Genomic DNA, 17,045 nt, shown 5'->3' with positions numbered 1-17,045 from the left:
ATTCGGGACTTAGCAGAAAAACGAGGGGCGGGGAGTCAACCTCGATCTAGGGTTCTTCGTGGGCACGCGAGCCGAGGCGGGGCCGGAGCTCTCGCCGGAGGTAGAGCACGCGGCGGCCGGAGAGGATCTCGGGGAAGGTCGCCGGGGTCGGGGCCGGCCGGATCCGGCGAGGGGGAGGCCGGGGCGCGCGGGCAGCGAGGGCGGAGCGGCGCACCGGCGCGGCGGCGAGCTCGGGCGGCGCCGGCGGCAGGGCAGAGGAATGGGGCGGCGCGGGTGGTCGGGGAAGTGGGCGCAGGGCGCGGGTTCGGTCGGCGGCGGGATGGACTCGGGGGGCCCCGCGCGGGCCTGGCGGGCCGGCGGCGGTGGGAGGCGGCGGCGGCCACGTGTCGCCCCCTGATTGGCCGCGGGCGGCGGCGGATCCTGTCCGGCGTGGACCGGACGCGTCCGGCGGCGGAGAGGGAGCGGGGCTAGGGTTTCGGGACCCGGAATTTTGGAGCGGTGCACATATTTATAGGTAGAGGGAGCTAGGAGACTCCAAATGAGGTGCGGTTTTCGCCCACACGATCGTGATCCAACGACGGAGAGCATGGAAGTGACTTAGATGGGTTATTGGGCTGTTTTGGAGGGGTGTTGGGCTGCAACACACAAAAGGCCTTGCGGTAACCCGGTTAACCGTTGGAGCATCAAACGACCTCCAAATGGAACGAAACTGGACAGGTGGTCTACCGGTGGTGTACCAAGGACACTTGGCAAACCTCGGTCCATTCCGAGAATGTTTAACACCTGCTCACGAAAAGAGACAAGAGGGGTGCGCCGGTGCATGTGGGAGTGTCGGATTGCAAAACGGACAAAGGGGAAAATGCTCGGATGCATGAGACGAACACGTATGCAAATGAAATGCACATGACGACATGATATGAAATGCATGACATGAACAAAATGCAAAACGAGAGACAAAACCCGACCACAAAGGAAATATCATAATACATAGCCGAAAATGGCAAGTGTTGGAGTTACAAATATGGAAAGTTACATCCGGGGTGTTACATGCTGGCCCGCACAAGAGGGCATCGCGAGGAGCCGATTGTCGGATTACGGCAAGGTGTGCGCGCGGTGATTGTACTCCTGACCCCGGGGGGGCCTTGGCGTCTCTGGGGCTGGCCCGAGCGCGCTCGGCACGCGCATACCACGCCCAGCCCCCGCTCGCGGGGCGCTCGCAGGGGGGTAGCAGGCGTATGCCTTACTCTTAAACACAAAGCCAGAAAGCAAGAAATTGGCATGAGTCAAGAAAGATTCCCACCGTTTTTCTTTTAATAAATACTCAAAATTCCAAATCTCATTTGAAAAGGCGGCAAGTTGGGTTACAGAAAGAAGGGCGAGATCAACTGGCCGTGTCCGGCACCAAGCTAGTCTTCTTGTCTTCTCACCAGCGCGAAGCTAAGTGCTTCCACTGGGCGTGGGCATAGTCATTGGGGGACAGTGTCGACGGCCAGCGCGAAGCATGGTCCTTCCACTTGGACGTGGGTGGGAGCCCCTGTGAGGCCCGAGGGCGGCACTCAAAAGACTCTGGGGTGTGTACAGCCCCACTCATTATTACGTGAGAGTGTCACGAGCGGAGACCTTCATAGGCACGGGGCCTTGCTTCATGGCGACTCATGAGGGTCCCGCCCTGCGCCTCCCCCAACCACCGTTGGGGCGTCCAAAAACCAGGACGAGACCAAGGGGCAAGGGGGACGCTGGCGGTGCCCTCGGCGACCGCAGGCCCTCCGCCAGGGGGAAGGGCTCGCCGGCGCCTTCCCCGGGAGAGGACCTACCTCCGTGTAGCACCTTGCTCGAGGAGGCGCGGGGGAGGCCCTGGCTCTGGGCTCCCCTCATGCAGCCCCCAGCGCACTTCGCCCGCCTGCAGCGGGGCCATCGCCCTAGGGTCCCTGGCTACCGCCTGATACATCTCCAATGTATCTATAATTTTTTATTGTTTCATGTTGTTATATTATCAATCTTGGATGTTTTATAATAATTTTATAGTCATTTTATATCATTTTTTGGTACTAACCTATTGACATAGTGCGAAGTGCCAGTTGCTGTTTTCTGCATGTTTTTTACGTCACAGGAAATGAATACCAAACGGAGTCCAAATGCAACGAAACTTTATGGAGAATTTTTTTGGACCAAAAGACACCTAATGGGCCAAGGCTGCGCCTGGGGGTGCTCCGAGGAGAGCACAACCCGCCAGGGTGCACCAGGAGGCCCAGGCACGCCCTGGTGGGTTGTGCCCACCTCGGGTGCCCCCCGGACCGCCTCTTTGCTCTATTAATACCCCAATATTCCAGAAACCCTAGGGGAGTGAACGAAAATCAATTCCAGCTGCCGCAGAGTCCAGAACCACCAGATCCAATCTAGACACCATCTCAGATGGGGTTCACCACCTCCAATTGTGCCTCTCCGATGATGCGTGAGTAGTTCTTTGTAGACCTTCGGGTCCGTAGTTAGTAGCTAGATGGCTTGCTCTCTCTCGCTGAATTCTCAATACAATGGTCTCTTGGAGATCCATATGATGTAACTCTTTTTGTGGTGTGTTTGTTGGGATCGGATGAAATTTGAGTTTATGACCAGATCTATCTTTTTATATCAATGAAAGTATTTGAGTTTCTTTGATCTCTTTTATGCATGATTGCTTATAGCCTCGTATTTCTTCTCGTTTTGTTTGGCCAAATTGATCTATTTATGTTGCAATGGGAAGTGGTGCTTTGTAGTGGGTTCGATCTTACGGTGCTTGATCCCAGTGACAGAAGGGGAACCGACACGTATGTATCGTTGCTACTAAGGATAAAACGATGGGGTCTATCTCTACATAGATAGATCTTGTCTACATCATGTCATTGTTCTTATTGCATTACTCTGTTTCTCCATGAACTTAATACACTAGATGCATGTTGGATAGCGGTCGATGTGTGGAGTAATAGTAGTAGATGCAGGCAGGAGTCGGTCTACTAATCTTGGACGTGATGCCTATGTAATGATCATTGCCTAGATATCGTCGTGATAATTTGAAGTTCTATCAATTGCCCAACAGTAATTTTTTTACCCAATGTTTGCTATTTTTCTCGAGAGAAGCCACTAGTGAAACCTATGTCCCTCGGGTCTCTTTCTCAAATTATTTGCCTTTGCGATCTATTTTACTTTTCTTTTATTTTCAGATCTACTAAACCAAAAAATACAAAAATACCTTCCTGCAATTTATACTTATTTATTTTATTTGGCATTCGATCTATCAATCTACTACAATTTTATCTCATGTCCGTTCGCCTATCTTGAGGCGCCACTACCCGAAAGGGATTGACAACCCCTTTTACACGCCGGGTTTCGAGAAGTTATTATTTGTGTGCAGGTGTTGTTTATGTTGTGTTGCTTGGTTCTCCTACTGGTTCGATAACCTTGGTTTCACATCTGGGGAAAATACCTACCGCCGCTGTGCTGCATCATACCTTCCTCTTTGGGGAAATACCGACGTAGCTTCAAACCGCATCAAAAGGAATTTCTGGCACCGTTGCCGGGGAGGATCTTCAACTTATACCAGGTTCCTAATCACAAATCCCATCTCCTCGCAATTTACATTATTTTCCATTTGCCTCTTGTTTTCCTCTCCCCCACTTCACAAAAATTTGCCGTTTTATTCGCCCCTCTTTTTCGTTCGCGGTTTTCTTGCCAGATCTGTTTTTGAGTGCAATCTTGTTGTGAAGTCATCATGACTCAAGACAACACCAAGTTATGTGATTTCTCAGATACCAACAACAATGATTTTATCGGCACTCCGATTGCTTCTCCCGCCACTAGTGCAGAGTCTTGTGATATTAATACCGCTTTACTGAATCTTGTTATGAAAGATCAATTTCCCGGTACTCCTAATGAGGATGCCGCGTCCCATCTTAATACCTTCATGGAATTATGCGATATGCAAAAGAAAAAAGATGTGAAAAATGATGTTGTGAAGATGAAATTATTTCCGTTTTCTTTGCGTGATTCTGCAAAAATTTGGTTTTCTTCTTTGCCTTGCAATAGTATCGATTCTTGGAATAAGTGCAAAGATGCTTTTATCACTAAGTATTTTCCACCCGCAAAAATTATTTCCCTTAGAACCCAGATCATGAATTTCAAGCAACTTGAACATGAGCACGTTGCACAATCTTGGGAAAGGATGAAAATGATGCTAAGGAATTGCCCAACTCGTGGGTTAAATCTTTGGATGATCATACAAAATTTTTATGTGGGTTGAATTTTGTTTCTCATAATCTTTTAGATTCCGCCATGGGTGGTACTTTTATGGAAATTACTTTGGGTGAAGCCACCAAATTATATGATAATATTATGGCAAATTGTTCGCAATGGCATGCCGAAAGAGCGCCTACTAGTAAAAAAAGTTAATTCAGTTGAAGAAATTTCTTCATTGAGTGAAAAAGTTGATGCTCTTACGAAATTGGTACCTAGTAAGAGTTCTCCTATTAATTTTAATGATATGCTTTTTTCTACTTTGATTGAGCAAAATAGTGATGCCATAGATGTGAATTTTATCTCTCGAAATAAATTTTCAATAACAATGCTTATAGAGGTAATTTTAATCCTAGGCCTTTTCCTAGTAATTCCTCAAATAATTATGTTAATTCCTATGGAAATCCTTCTTATAATAATAATAGGAACACCTCTGATCTTGAGAATAATATTAAAGAATTTATCAACACGCAAAAAGTTTTCAACACTTCCATAGAAGAAAAGTTGAATAAGATTGATGACTCGTCTAGAAGCGTTGATAGAATTTCTCATGATGTGGAAAATCTCAAGATCAAAACTTTTGTGCCTAAGTTTGATGAATCAATTAAAGCTCTTTCTGTTTCTATGGATGAAAGTAAGAAAAGAATCGCTATGCTTAGAGCTAAAAGAGAAAAGGCGTTTTCTACTCATTTCTTTCGCAAAAGTGATGAAGATCTTAAAATGATTGGTGTTTCTTCTATTGACTCCGTATTTAGTCAAGTTAAGATTGATGAAAAAGGGACTGGAGAAGATTCAACTTTAGCTAGAAAGCATCCCGATAATTCGGAGGGTGAAAATCTTGTTGAGAAAATTGATGAAAGTGGGTTTGAAGAGGTCAAAACTTTAACTAGTGATGTGCCCACTCTTTTGGATTACAAAGACTTCAACTATGATAGTTGCTCTTTGATTGATTGTATTTCTTTCTTTCAATCCATGATAAATTCACCCCATGCTTATGAAAAAAATAAAGCTTTTGCTCAACATATTTTTGATGCTATGATGAAAGCTTTTGAAGAAAAATGGAATTAGAAGTTTCCATTCCTAGAAAATTGCATGATGAATGGGAACCTACTATCAAAGTGAAGATTAAAAATTATGAGTGTTTTGCTTTGTGTGACTTGGGTGCTAGTGTTTCTACAATTCCGAAATCTTTATGTGATGTGCTTGGTCTTACCGATCTTGAAGAATGTTCTCTAAATTTGCACTTGGCGGTTTCTACTATTAAAAAGCCTATGGGAAGAATTAATGATGTTCTTATTCTTGAAAATAAGAATTATGAGCCCATAGATTTTATTGTTCTTGATATTTATTGCAATCCGTCTTGTCCAATTATTCTTGGTAGACCGTTTTTACGCACTATCGGTGCCATGATTGATATGAAAGAAGGCAATATTAAGTTCCAATTTCCTTTGAGGAAGGGTATGGAACACTTCCCTAGAACAAGAATTAGTCCACCATATGAATCAACCATGAGGGCATCTTATGGATCTCGAAACAAAGATGACAAAACTTAGATCCTTGCTTTATGCCTAGCTAAGGGCGTGAAACTATAGCGCTTGTTGGGAGGCAACCCAATGAACAAAATTTATTTTTGCTTTTTTATTTCTGTTCTTGAGTGTTTGCACAATTATGCTACTGTTATGATTGTATTTTTTGTGTTTTAGTTAGTGTTTGTGCCAAGTAAAGCCTTTATGATCTTCTTGGGTGATAGTTGTTTGATCTTGCTGAAAACATAAGCTTTTTCTCTCACGAAAACAATTCTCATTTTTTTACGAGAGTGTGCTAAAATGTCAATTCTTTTTGAAGTAGATTAATATACAAAATTCTCAGGTCTTCCTAATTTTCAGAATTTTTGGAGTTCCAGAAGTTTTCGAAATAGTCAGATTGCTACAGACTGTTCTGTTTTGACAGATTCTGTTTTCTTTGCGTTGTGTGCTTGTTTTGATGGCTCTATGGTTTTCTTTGATGATTTTTTCCATAGAAAAGTTGGAATACAGTAGATATAATGCAATAACAAAATATGAATTGGTTTTACAATACTTATAGTAGTGAATTATTTTCTTTTACTAACGGATCTCACGAAGGTTTTGTTGAGTTTTGTGTGATTGAAATTTTCAAGTTTTGGGTTACCTTACGATGGATGAAGGAACAAGGAGTAAGAAGAGCCTAAGCTTGGGGATGCCACGGCATCCCAAGCTATTATCCAAAAGAGAGCAAGCAACTAAGCTTGGGGATGCCCCGAGAGGCATCCCCTCTTTCTTCTAACGACCATCGGTATTTTACTCGAAGCTATATTTTTATTCGTTACATACTATGTGTTTTGCTTGGAGCGTCTTGTATTATATGAGTCTTTGCTTGTTTTATTTTGTGTTTTAAGTCTTGATTCCTTGTTGGACACACCTATTTGAGAGAGCCAAAATTATGTCATGATTTGTTAGAATAGCTCTCTATGCTTCACTTCAATTTTTATGAGCTATGGACTTGCTCTAGTGCTTCACTTATATCTTTTTTTAGCATGGTGTGCTTTAGTATTTTTGAAGAAATGCTCTCTTGATTCACTTAGATTTATTTGAGAGTTAGTATAATTTTCAAGAAATTATCTCTTTCTTCACTTAAATTAGTTTGAGAGAAAGAAAAAATTATGCTCATGATCTTCACTTATATTTGTTTGAGCTTGTCAAAAGCAACATATGAAAATTAGTTCCAAAGTGATAGATATCCAAGAAGGATATAATAAAAACTTTCATGAAGATCATTGGACAAAATAAACTTGATTCTTAGTAATAGTTTTGAGATATGATGATGTGATATGTGAGTTATGTTGATGAGTAATTATGCTTTAGTAAGAATATTAGTGTTAAGGTTTGTGATTCCCTATGCAAGCATAAAAGTCAATAATTATGCAATGAAATTATATCCTACTTGTGGTGCATTATTCGGTGTTAATTATGCTTAATGCTCACTTATGGGATTATTCATTTCTTGGTTGATCGCTTCTCAATCTTTTGCTAGCCTTCATTTTGCACTAAGTACAATCACTACTTGTGCATCTAAAAACCTTTAAACCAGTTTTGCCACATGAGTCCACTATATCTACCTATATGCGGTATTCTTTTGCCGTTCTAAGCAAATTTGTATGTGCCATCTCTAATTTTCAAAATAAACTTATCTTTTGTGTGTTCATTTCGCTCGCGGAGCAGTGAGGGGTGGCTAATATTTCCATGCTAGATGTGTTATTCTCCCGATGAGTGTTTATTCACTTGTCATTGCACGAGAGTAAGGCAAAGGTATTAGGGATGCCCAGTCCCGAAATGAAAAATGAATTTACTTTATGTTATCAAATAATAAATTCCTTGGAAAGTGTTGGTATGGAATGCAACTATGGATACGGCTAGCCATGGAAAGTGAAAGTATGGTTGAAAAAGGAATAAACTTTATTTTCTATTTGGGTACCGCCTATTATATATCTAGCATGGAAAGTGTTGGGAACTCTAAGTCGTTTTCGTTGGTGGGAAGGATACACCTCCCAAAATGTTTTTATCTCTAAGTTTTTCGCTTTGAGCCCTAGGGTCCCTGGCTGCCGCTTGATACGTCTCCAACGTATCTATAATTTTTTATTGTTCCATGTTGTTATATTGTCAATCTTGGATGTTTCATAATCATTTTATATCCTTTTTTGGTACTAACCTATTGACATAGTGCGAAGTGCCAGTTGCTGTTTTCTGCATGTTTTTTACATCGTAGGAAATCAATACCAAACGGAGTCCAAATGCAACGAAACTTTACGGAGACTTTTTTGGACCAAAAGACACCTAATGGGCCAAGGCTACGCCTGGGGGTGCTCCGAGGAGAGCACAACCCACCAGGGTGCACCGGGAGGCCCAGGCACACCCAGGTGGGTTGTGCCCACCTCGGGTGCCCCCCGGACCGCCTCTTTGCTCTATAAATACCCCAATATTCCAGTAACCCTAGGGGAGTCGACGAAAATCAATTCCAGCAGCCGCAGATTCCAGAACCACCAGATCCAATCTAGACACCATCTCGGGTTCGTAGTTAGTAGCTAGATGGCTTCCTCTCTCTCACTGAATTCTCAATACAATGGTCTCCTGGATATCCATATGATGTAATTCTTTTTGCAATGTGTTTGTTGGGATCGTATGAACTTTGAGTTTATGATCAGATCTATCTTTTTATACCCATGAAAGTATTTGAGTTTGTTTGATCTCTTTTATGCATGATTGCTTATAGCCTCGTATTTCTTCTCCGATATTTGGGTTTTGTTTGGCAACTTGATCTATTTATCTTGCAATGGGAAGAGGTGCTTTGTAGTGGGTTCGATCTTACGGTGCTTGATCCCATTGACAGAAGGGGAACCGACACGTATGTATCGTTGCTACTAAGGATAAAACGATGGAGTCTATCTCTACATAGATAGATCTTGTCTACATCATGTCATCGTTCTTATTGCTGTCGGATGTGGGGTTCTGGCAAACCCTTAAGGTTCGAACACTGGGGTGCGCGCGAAGTCTCTCCCTCCTACCGATCTACGCTCTAGCTCGCTAAGATCTTGCGGATGAACTTGTCGAACTCACAACACATAAAGACACAAGATTTATACTACTTCGGGCCACAATTGTGGTGTAATACCCTACTCCAGTGTGGTGGTGGTGGTTTGCCTCTTGGGCTGATGATGAACAGTATAAGGGAAGAACAGCCTCCTGAGGTTGAGGTGTTCTTGTGCTTGTGAACTTGTGGCATGAGGATTCGTCCAGTTCAACTTGCCTCTACTGTGGTGGCTAGCTCTACTTATATAGGCCCTGGCCCTCTTCCCAAATATCGAGCGGGAAGGGAGCCAACAACAGCGGGCAAATTTGAAGGGGGACAGCTAGTACAAGCTATCCTGACAAAAGCGGTCTCCGCCTGCGAAAAGCCCTGGGGTGATGCCGTATTGGGCTCCACGATGACCTCCGCCTGGCCGTCCTCCTGGTCTTGGTCTTGTTGCACCAATATGGCAACCTTTGCCTGATGCCTCGATACTCTTCGCCTGCGCTTGCCTCCTTAGCACCAAAGAGGAAGTAAGGACGATGCGCGCACCGGCGCCCGCCTGGCACCCGCCTGGTACCGTTTGTCATGGCTGACGTCACGAGAGCCTCGTGAGGTTTGCCTCGCCTTGATATCTCCGCTCCTCGTGAGCCTGCCTGGCTAGGCCACTCTAGAGGAGGTCTTGCATCATCCGCCTCGCGAGGCTTGGACCCTCGCGAGGGTCTTGGGTGTCTCGCTGATGAAGACGGGCCGTACGGCCTGCTGCTTAGCCACAATGTGGGCCGCAGGAAGGCAAGTCTGGGGACCCTCGTTCCCAGAACGCCAACAGTAGCCCCTGGGCCCAAGGTGCGCTCGCGCTTAGCTTCGCGGCGAAGCCAAGGGTCAAGTTCAGAGCACCGCGGGCCCAAAAGCCTGCGGCCTCGGTCGACGCGTGGCGGTTGATTGGACGCGGGCGTCTCCGCTTCCCCACGTTGCCTCAGCAACTGCTTGCCCTGACAAAGGCTGGCGCGGGCAGTTCTTTCCTTCATTGCTTATTCCTCCTTGCTCCACTGCTGACAACAATGGTGCCCATCAGAAGGTTTTCCGCCGAAGAGAAAGGAAAAGCTCTCCGTGATGACCCGGGGCCACTTCCACCGAAGAAGAGGTCGATCCATCACCGCGGCGAAGCGTCGATGCAGGTGGTGACAAGGCCTTGGTGCGAGCGGCCTCCTCCGGGGTACCCACTACCCTTGTACGCCCGAGCCGAGGGCTCGGAAGGTCGGAGCGATGAGCAGCGCCGCCCAAGCCGTGTACGGGGTTGCCGCGCCACGGCGACGTGTGCCGTTGCCCCTGGGGTCTATGCCACTCACTCCTCGCGCGAGTTGGTGTTGTGGGCGCCGATGCCTCCAAGCTCCTGGATCCGCTTCCCGCGGTTCTTCTCTGACGTGATGCCACCGAGGGGACCTCTCGAGCTCTGGCTGCAGCACGCCAACTGCAGCGCTCCGGCGACCAGAGCGGTGATCGAAGCGGTCCCCACCGCAAGATCTTCATGACTCGCAGCTGGGGCAAGATCGCGCGGGTCTGCCGTGCGAGGGGAGCCCTCGCGATCCACTTCGAGTACGACGGCGCCTCCATGCTCCTCTTCAAGGTCTTCGACGCCGAGGGCCACCGCCTGGAGTGCTGCCCTGGAGAGGAGCGCTAGACCGACGTGCGCTCCGCCCGCAGCTACTCCAACAGCAGTAGCCCCTGGGAGTCCGGCAGCTCTCCTGAGCTTTACGAGACTCTGGAGAGGAGCGACGACAGCTACGTGCCCCCGATCTCTCGTCGCGCTCGGAGCAGGGCTGCGGCGTCCGGCCGTCGCCGCCGCTGATCTGGATGGGGTTGGCGCCGGCCTCCCGTGGCCCACTGTTGATGATGGCGTCTGCCACGGGAGGGTGTAGATAGGATTCCCCTTAGTATCAGCTTTTGTTTCCTGTGAAGGATCATGAATCACCCCATGGGGGCATGTAAGGGTCTGTAATATCTTTGGTGCTTATCTTTCTTGTTATGAAAACTTGATGAGCGCATGGCCCGTTTAGGCTCGGTCCGCCCTTTCTTTCCTCGCGATGGCTTGTTGCTCTACGCTGACAGGACCCGGTCCCCAGGCAGGCTACAGCCGTCGCTGGTATGCCAGGTCGTGTGCCGTGGTCAAGGCCAGGAGGTGTGCGGCCCGAGGTCCAGTAAGAGCCCTTGAGGCGCGATGCTCAGGAGGTCCCCCTTAGCGCTCAAGCAGCCATGGTAAGGCAAGAAAGGAAAACGACTTGGCCGCAACGGGGCTACGGTATGGCGTGAGTGACCATTAGGCCTAGATATTTAGCCGATCCTAGGGCGAAACTTATCTTGCTGACTTCGTGGCAATTCCTGATGTCGCGCTAGGGCTGTGCGCCAACTCGTGCGGCATAGCCAAGTAGGCCCATACGAGTTCCCCTCCCCTCATGCTCTCCTTAGTGCTCTATGTCCTTAGGTCCCGGCCCCCGAGCGAGCTCAGCCGCCGCTGGTATGCCAGGTCGCGATGTCGTGGTCAAGGCCAGGGGGTGAGGGCTGGAGAGCCAGTAAGAGCTCCTGAGTCGCGATGCTCAGGAGCCCCCCTTTTAACACGCAAGCGAATTGCACGAGAGAAAAAGAGACTCGCGGTGCCGCCTGCTATCCTTCCTTCGGGATCCCTGTGAGCAGGCACAAGAAGGAACATGGTTTGCCGTTATAGCCGTTAGCCTGCCGCTAGTTGTTCTGGATGAGGTGAAGGCACTGAGGGCCTGGTGAGGTGACGTGCGCGGCGCGTGCCACGAGCCAGAACTCGACCACTCAGATTTGTCGGCGTGGCAGGGACGGACCCATGCACCAGCGCCGTGCCTGTGTGAAGGCCCCGGGGGAGGCGATGATCGAGCAGGTGGTTGCCGTTGGCAGGTTAAGCATGAAGAGCAGATCAACTTGGATAAATGCAGGAAGATACACGCCACCGGGTCTGGCCCGAGCGGCTTGGGGATGATGCAGCCCGAGGGGCGCCCCCAGCAAGGTAAGCTAAAGACTTAAGCAAAAGGGATACATGCCATAGGGACGGACCCATGCGGCCTGGGAATAATGCAGCCCGAGGGGCGCTCCCAGCTTAAACGAACTTGGAAGATGTCACCTGGTTCTGTAGATGAAGTAGAGTTGGTGCAGCTGAAGCCGCGTGTTGAAGGAATGGCTCCTCATGAGCCACCGGGGCCCTGAGCCTCAGGAGGCTCTGGGGGTTCAGGAGGTTACCTGAAGGCCGCCTCCATCTCCTCCAGGATGGCGTGGAACCTGGCCTCCTGAGCCGCCAGGACTTGTTGCACATTGCACTGATAGGCTGACGCCACGCCTGGCAAGCCGAAGGGCATGCGAACGTAGCTGTGTGGCGGGCCCTCGTAGCGGCCCGCACGCGATGGCCACAAGTGCTCCTGAGATGCTTCCCTGTTGAGCCCTGGGATGTCGACGCAGACACGCAGCCCGGCATCCTCGCCTGGATGAGGAGCCGCGCCATGTGAGCGGTTGTGGCCGCGCATGGCTCTTGCTTCTTGCGGTTCCTGGGTGGTCTTGGTGACGAACTCCTGGGTGGTGGGCACTCCTTGCCCTGTGATCTCCTGAGGGAAACGTGCCGTGAAGCACGCCTCCAAGTGGTGCCCAAGCGCCTCCCTCATGAGGTTGGCAAGGTCTGTGGCCCTCCAGAAGAGAGCCCCCGAGCCCTGCCCGAGGAGGGCTCCGGGCGCGCCTTCCTATGCGACAGAGGGAGGCGCCCCTGGAGCGGGCGCTGATCCTGACGAGGCTCCAGCTGCGTCGCCACCCTCCTGGGATCCTGCTCGGTGCAGCTGCTTCTTCTTGGGGATGGCCTTCGGAGGGCCTTCACTCCTGCTGTCGGGGTCATCGACTGCTGCGGCTTGAAAGGCGTGCTCAAGGGAGCACACCGCATCCCTCTCTTCACACGGGACCATGATGATTCCTCCGCTTCCTGGCATCTTGAGGACGTTGTAGCCATGATGAGTGACTGCCATGAACTTGGCCAGGGCTGGATACCCGAGGATGGCATTATACGGCAGGCAGATGTGCGCGACATCAAAGTCAATGAGCTCGGTGCGATAGTTCTTGCGCTCCCCGAAGGTGACAGGCAGGCGGACCTGCCCTATCGGTGTGGTGGAACCGTCGGTCACTCCTGAGAAAGGCTTGGTTGGCTGGAGCTGCTCATATGTTACTTGGAGGTTGTCGAACGTGTCGACGGACAGGATGTTGAGCCCTGCGCCACCGTCGATGAGGGTCTTGGTGACTTGCACATTGCTGATGACTGGGGAGCACATCATAGGGAGGGCGCCAGCGGTGGCTGCGCACTTGAGCTGGTCTGCCGAGTTGAAGGTGATGGCACATTGGGACCACCTGAGCGGGCGCGTGAACTCGAGCTTGGGGAGCACCGCATTCACCTCGCGAGTGAACTGTTTGAAGATGCGCTGAGAGGCTGGGGCCTGGGCACTGCCCCAAGATGCAGGCGATCGCACACGGCTCCTGGAAGCCCCCAGCCCCTTCGTCCTGGTGGTGGTCGTCGCTCCTCCTTGGCGGCGGCAGCGGAGGAAGACCGGCGTTGCCCTGGGGGAAATCCTCACGAGGCTGGTCCCTCCAGGTGCCCTCGCGAGGTTGGTCCTACCAGCGGTCCTCATGAGGCCGGTCGCGCCACTCCTGGCGCGGGCCACGATCGTCCCAGCGCCCGCCTCCGCGTCCTCCTCCGCGGTCGTAGCCCCGGTCGTTGCGCTCGGGGCATCGACCGTAGCACCCTTCCCGTATGGCTCTGAGCTCTTGGCAGTTGCTGGTGTTGTGGGTGTTCAGGTTGTGGAAGGCGCAGAATGGTCGGCCGTTCTTGGATGACTCGGGGTGATCTCTGCCTCGCTTGGTGTCGGGCTCCGTTGCGAGCACCGCTGCCTCTCTGCGCTTCACGTCCTTGGCCTTGGCCTTCTTCTCCTCCGCTCCTGCAGTTGGTAGCTCAAGGAGAGAGAGACGCCCCTCCTCAGCTCTTGCACACTTGGTCGCCAGGTTGAACAGCTCCTGAGACGTGCAGAGCTCCTCGTGGATAGCGAGCTCTTCCTTCATCTTGACGTCGCGGACGCAGTCTGAGAACGCGGAGATGATGGCTTCGTCCGTGACCTTGGGGATCTTGAGGCGGGTGTTGTTGAAGCGCTGGATGTACTTCTGAAGGGTCTCTCCTGGTTGTTGCTTGATGCGGCGTAGATCACCCGCGGCCGGTGGGCGGTCGCGAGTGCCCTGGAAGTTGGCGACAAAGCGGTCACGCATCTCGTCCCAGGAGGAGATCGAGCCGTGCTGCAGGTTCAGGAGCCAGGAGTGGGCACATCCTTGAGAGCCATGGGAAACCAGTTTGCCATGACTTTTTCGTCGCCGTTGGCCGCTTCGATGCTCAGCTCATAGAGCTGCAGGAACTCCACGGGGTCGGCGGTGCCGTCGTAGCGAGGAGACAGATCTGGTTTGAACTTGCCTGGCCAGGCGACGCTACGCAACTCGGGGGTGAAGGCGCGGCAACCGGCCGTGGTCGCCGGGGCCCGTTTCTGAGGAGGATCTTGGTCTTGGCGAGGTCCGCGCTGCGCCACTGCAGGCGGCACGCGGTCTTGACGAGGTGGCGTGGGGAGCACCGGCGCAGCTTCTCGCGGCCGCGGGATTTCTTGGCAGCTTCTTTCTTCACGCGCGGGCGCCGGGCGCGGTGGATCACGCCGCGGAGGCGCGCCCCTTAGTGTCAAGGCACCGTCTTGGGGTTGAGGTGGTGGAGGCATGCCATGAGCCCCGTCGCCCGCGGCTGGTTGAGGGGGAGGCAGAGAGTGGGACGGCGCCGGAGTGCCCCCTGCGGCGTGGACGAGCTCGGCGACGCAGTCGAGCCACTCCTCATAGAGGTCGCCGACGGAGCGGTAACGCAGGAGCTCGTTCGCCGCGATGAGTGCGGCCCGTGCCTCCATGGGAGCGCGGTGCACATGTGACGAGGAACCGACAGGGGTAAGCGATGGAGTAGCGGTGCGGCCGTCTTGCCGAACCGAAGGCTGCAGCGAGGACGCTTGCTGCTCGTTCCCTGCCGGGCCGGTGGCAGCGTTGGCGGCGGGAGACGGAGAACGACGAGGTGGCCCGCCTACGGGAGCCGTCTGAGCGACACGGGCGGAGAGGGTAGTACGACGCTTAGCTCGAGCACGGCGAGCATCCGCCATGGAAACGATGGAGCGACGGAGCAACGCACCGATGGAAGGGAAACTACGGCGCACCCCTACCTGGCGCGCCAAATGTCAAATGTGGGGTTCTGGCAAACCCTTAAGGTTCGAACACTGGGGTGCGCGCGAAGTCTCTCCCTCCTACCGATCTATGCTCTAGCTCGCTAAGATCTTGCGGATGAACTCGTCGAACTCACAACACAGAAAGACATGAGGTTTATACTGGTTCGGGCCACCGTTGTGGTGTAATACCCTACTGCAGTGTGGTGGTGGTGGATTGCCTCTTGGGCTGATGATGAACAGTACAAGGGAAGAACAGCCTCCTGAGGTTGAGGTGTTCTTGTGCTTGTGAACTTGTGGCATGAGGATTCGTCCAGTTCAACTTGCCTCTACTGTGGTGGCTAGCTCTACTTATATAGGCCCTGGTCCTCTTCCCAAATATCAAGCGGGAAGGGAGCCAACAATGGCGGACAAATTTGAAGGGGGACAGCTAGTACAAGCTATCCTGACAAAAGCGGTCTCCGCCTGCGAAAAGCCCTGGGGTGACGCCGTCTTGGGCTCCACGATGACCTCCGCCTGGCCGTCCTCCTGGTCTTGGTCTTGTTGCACCAATATGGAAACCTTTGCCTGATGCCTCGGTACTCTTCGCCTGCGCTGGCCTCCTTAGCACCAAAGAGGAAATAAGGACGCTGCGCGCACCGGTGCCCGCCTGGCACCCGCCTGGTACCGTTCGTCATGGCTCACGTCATGAGAGCCTCGTGAGGTTTGCCTCGCCTTGATATCTCCGCTCCTCGTGAGCCTGCCTGGCTAGGCCACTCCAGAGGAGGTCTTGCGTCGTCCGCCTTGCGAGGCTTGGACCCTCGCGAGGGTCTTGGGTGTCTTGCTGATGAAGACGGGTCGTACGGCCTACTGCTTAGCCACGCTGTGGGCTGCAGGCAGGCAAGTCTGGGGACCCCCGTTCCTAGAACGCCGACAATAGCGGTCGATGTGTGGAGTAATAGTAGTAGATGCAGGCAGGAGTCGGTCTACTAATCTTGGATGTGATGCCTATGTAATGATCATTGCATGGATATCGTCATGATTATTTGAAGTTCTATCAATTCCCAACAGTAATTTGTTTACCCACCATTTGCTATTTTCTCGAGAGAAGCCACTAGTGAAACCTATGGCCCCCGGGTCTCTTTCTCATATTATTTGCCTTTGCTATCTATTTTCCTTTGCTTTTATTTTCAGATCAACTAAACCAAAAATACAAAAATACCTTCCTGCAATTTATTCTTATTTATTGTATTTGGCGTTCGATCTATCAATCTACTACAATTTTATATCACGTCTGTTTGCCTATCTTGAGGCACCGCTACCCGAAAGGGATGGACAACCCCTTTTACACGTCGGGTTGCAAGAAGATGTTATTTGTGTGCAGGTGCTGTTTACGTTGTGTTGCTTGCTTCTCCTACTTGTTCGATAACCTTGGTTTCACATCTGAGGGAAATACCTACCGCCGCTGTGCTCCATCATCCCTTCCTCTTTGTGGAAATACCGACGTAGCTTCAAGCCGCATCACCGCTACGGCTTGGTTCACCTGCGGTCCATGCTTAGCGTAATCGTGCTCCTAAGATATCGGCTGTACCCAGTGGCTACTGTTGTTGAAGGTGTTGGTGAAGCTCCGGGGTGGCTCGCAGGGAGCCTCGGCTCCACATGCCCCAAACACCCTACCTGGTGAGGAGAACTGGTCGGGGCCTTCTCTTGACGTGTACTGCAGGTCCATCATGGGAGGTACATAGGCGTCTGGAGTTGCCGCGCCAGGGTCGTTGTCTGGGTGTCCCGCGTTGTTGGCCACCAGGCTCGGCGCTAGGCTCTGATGGCTGCAGGGTGGCGTCCCGGTGCGGCCCCAGGAGGGACCGCCCAAGCTCGCCTCGCTCGGTGGTAGCATAGTCGGGAAAGGACGGTCGGTGCCGCGGGCCGGGTTGGCAC

The sequence above is a fragment of the Aegilops tauschii genome, chromosome 6 (genome assembly GCF_002575655.3).
Source record: "Aegilops tauschii subsp. strangulata cultivar AL8/78 chromosome 6, Aet v6.0, whole genome shotgun sequence".
In the NCBI taxonomy this organism is placed as follows: domain Eukaryota; kingdom Viridiplantae; phylum Streptophyta; class Magnoliopsida; order Poales; family Poaceae; genus Aegilops; species Aegilops tauschii.
Note: the sequence above shows the minus strand (reverse complement) of the source record.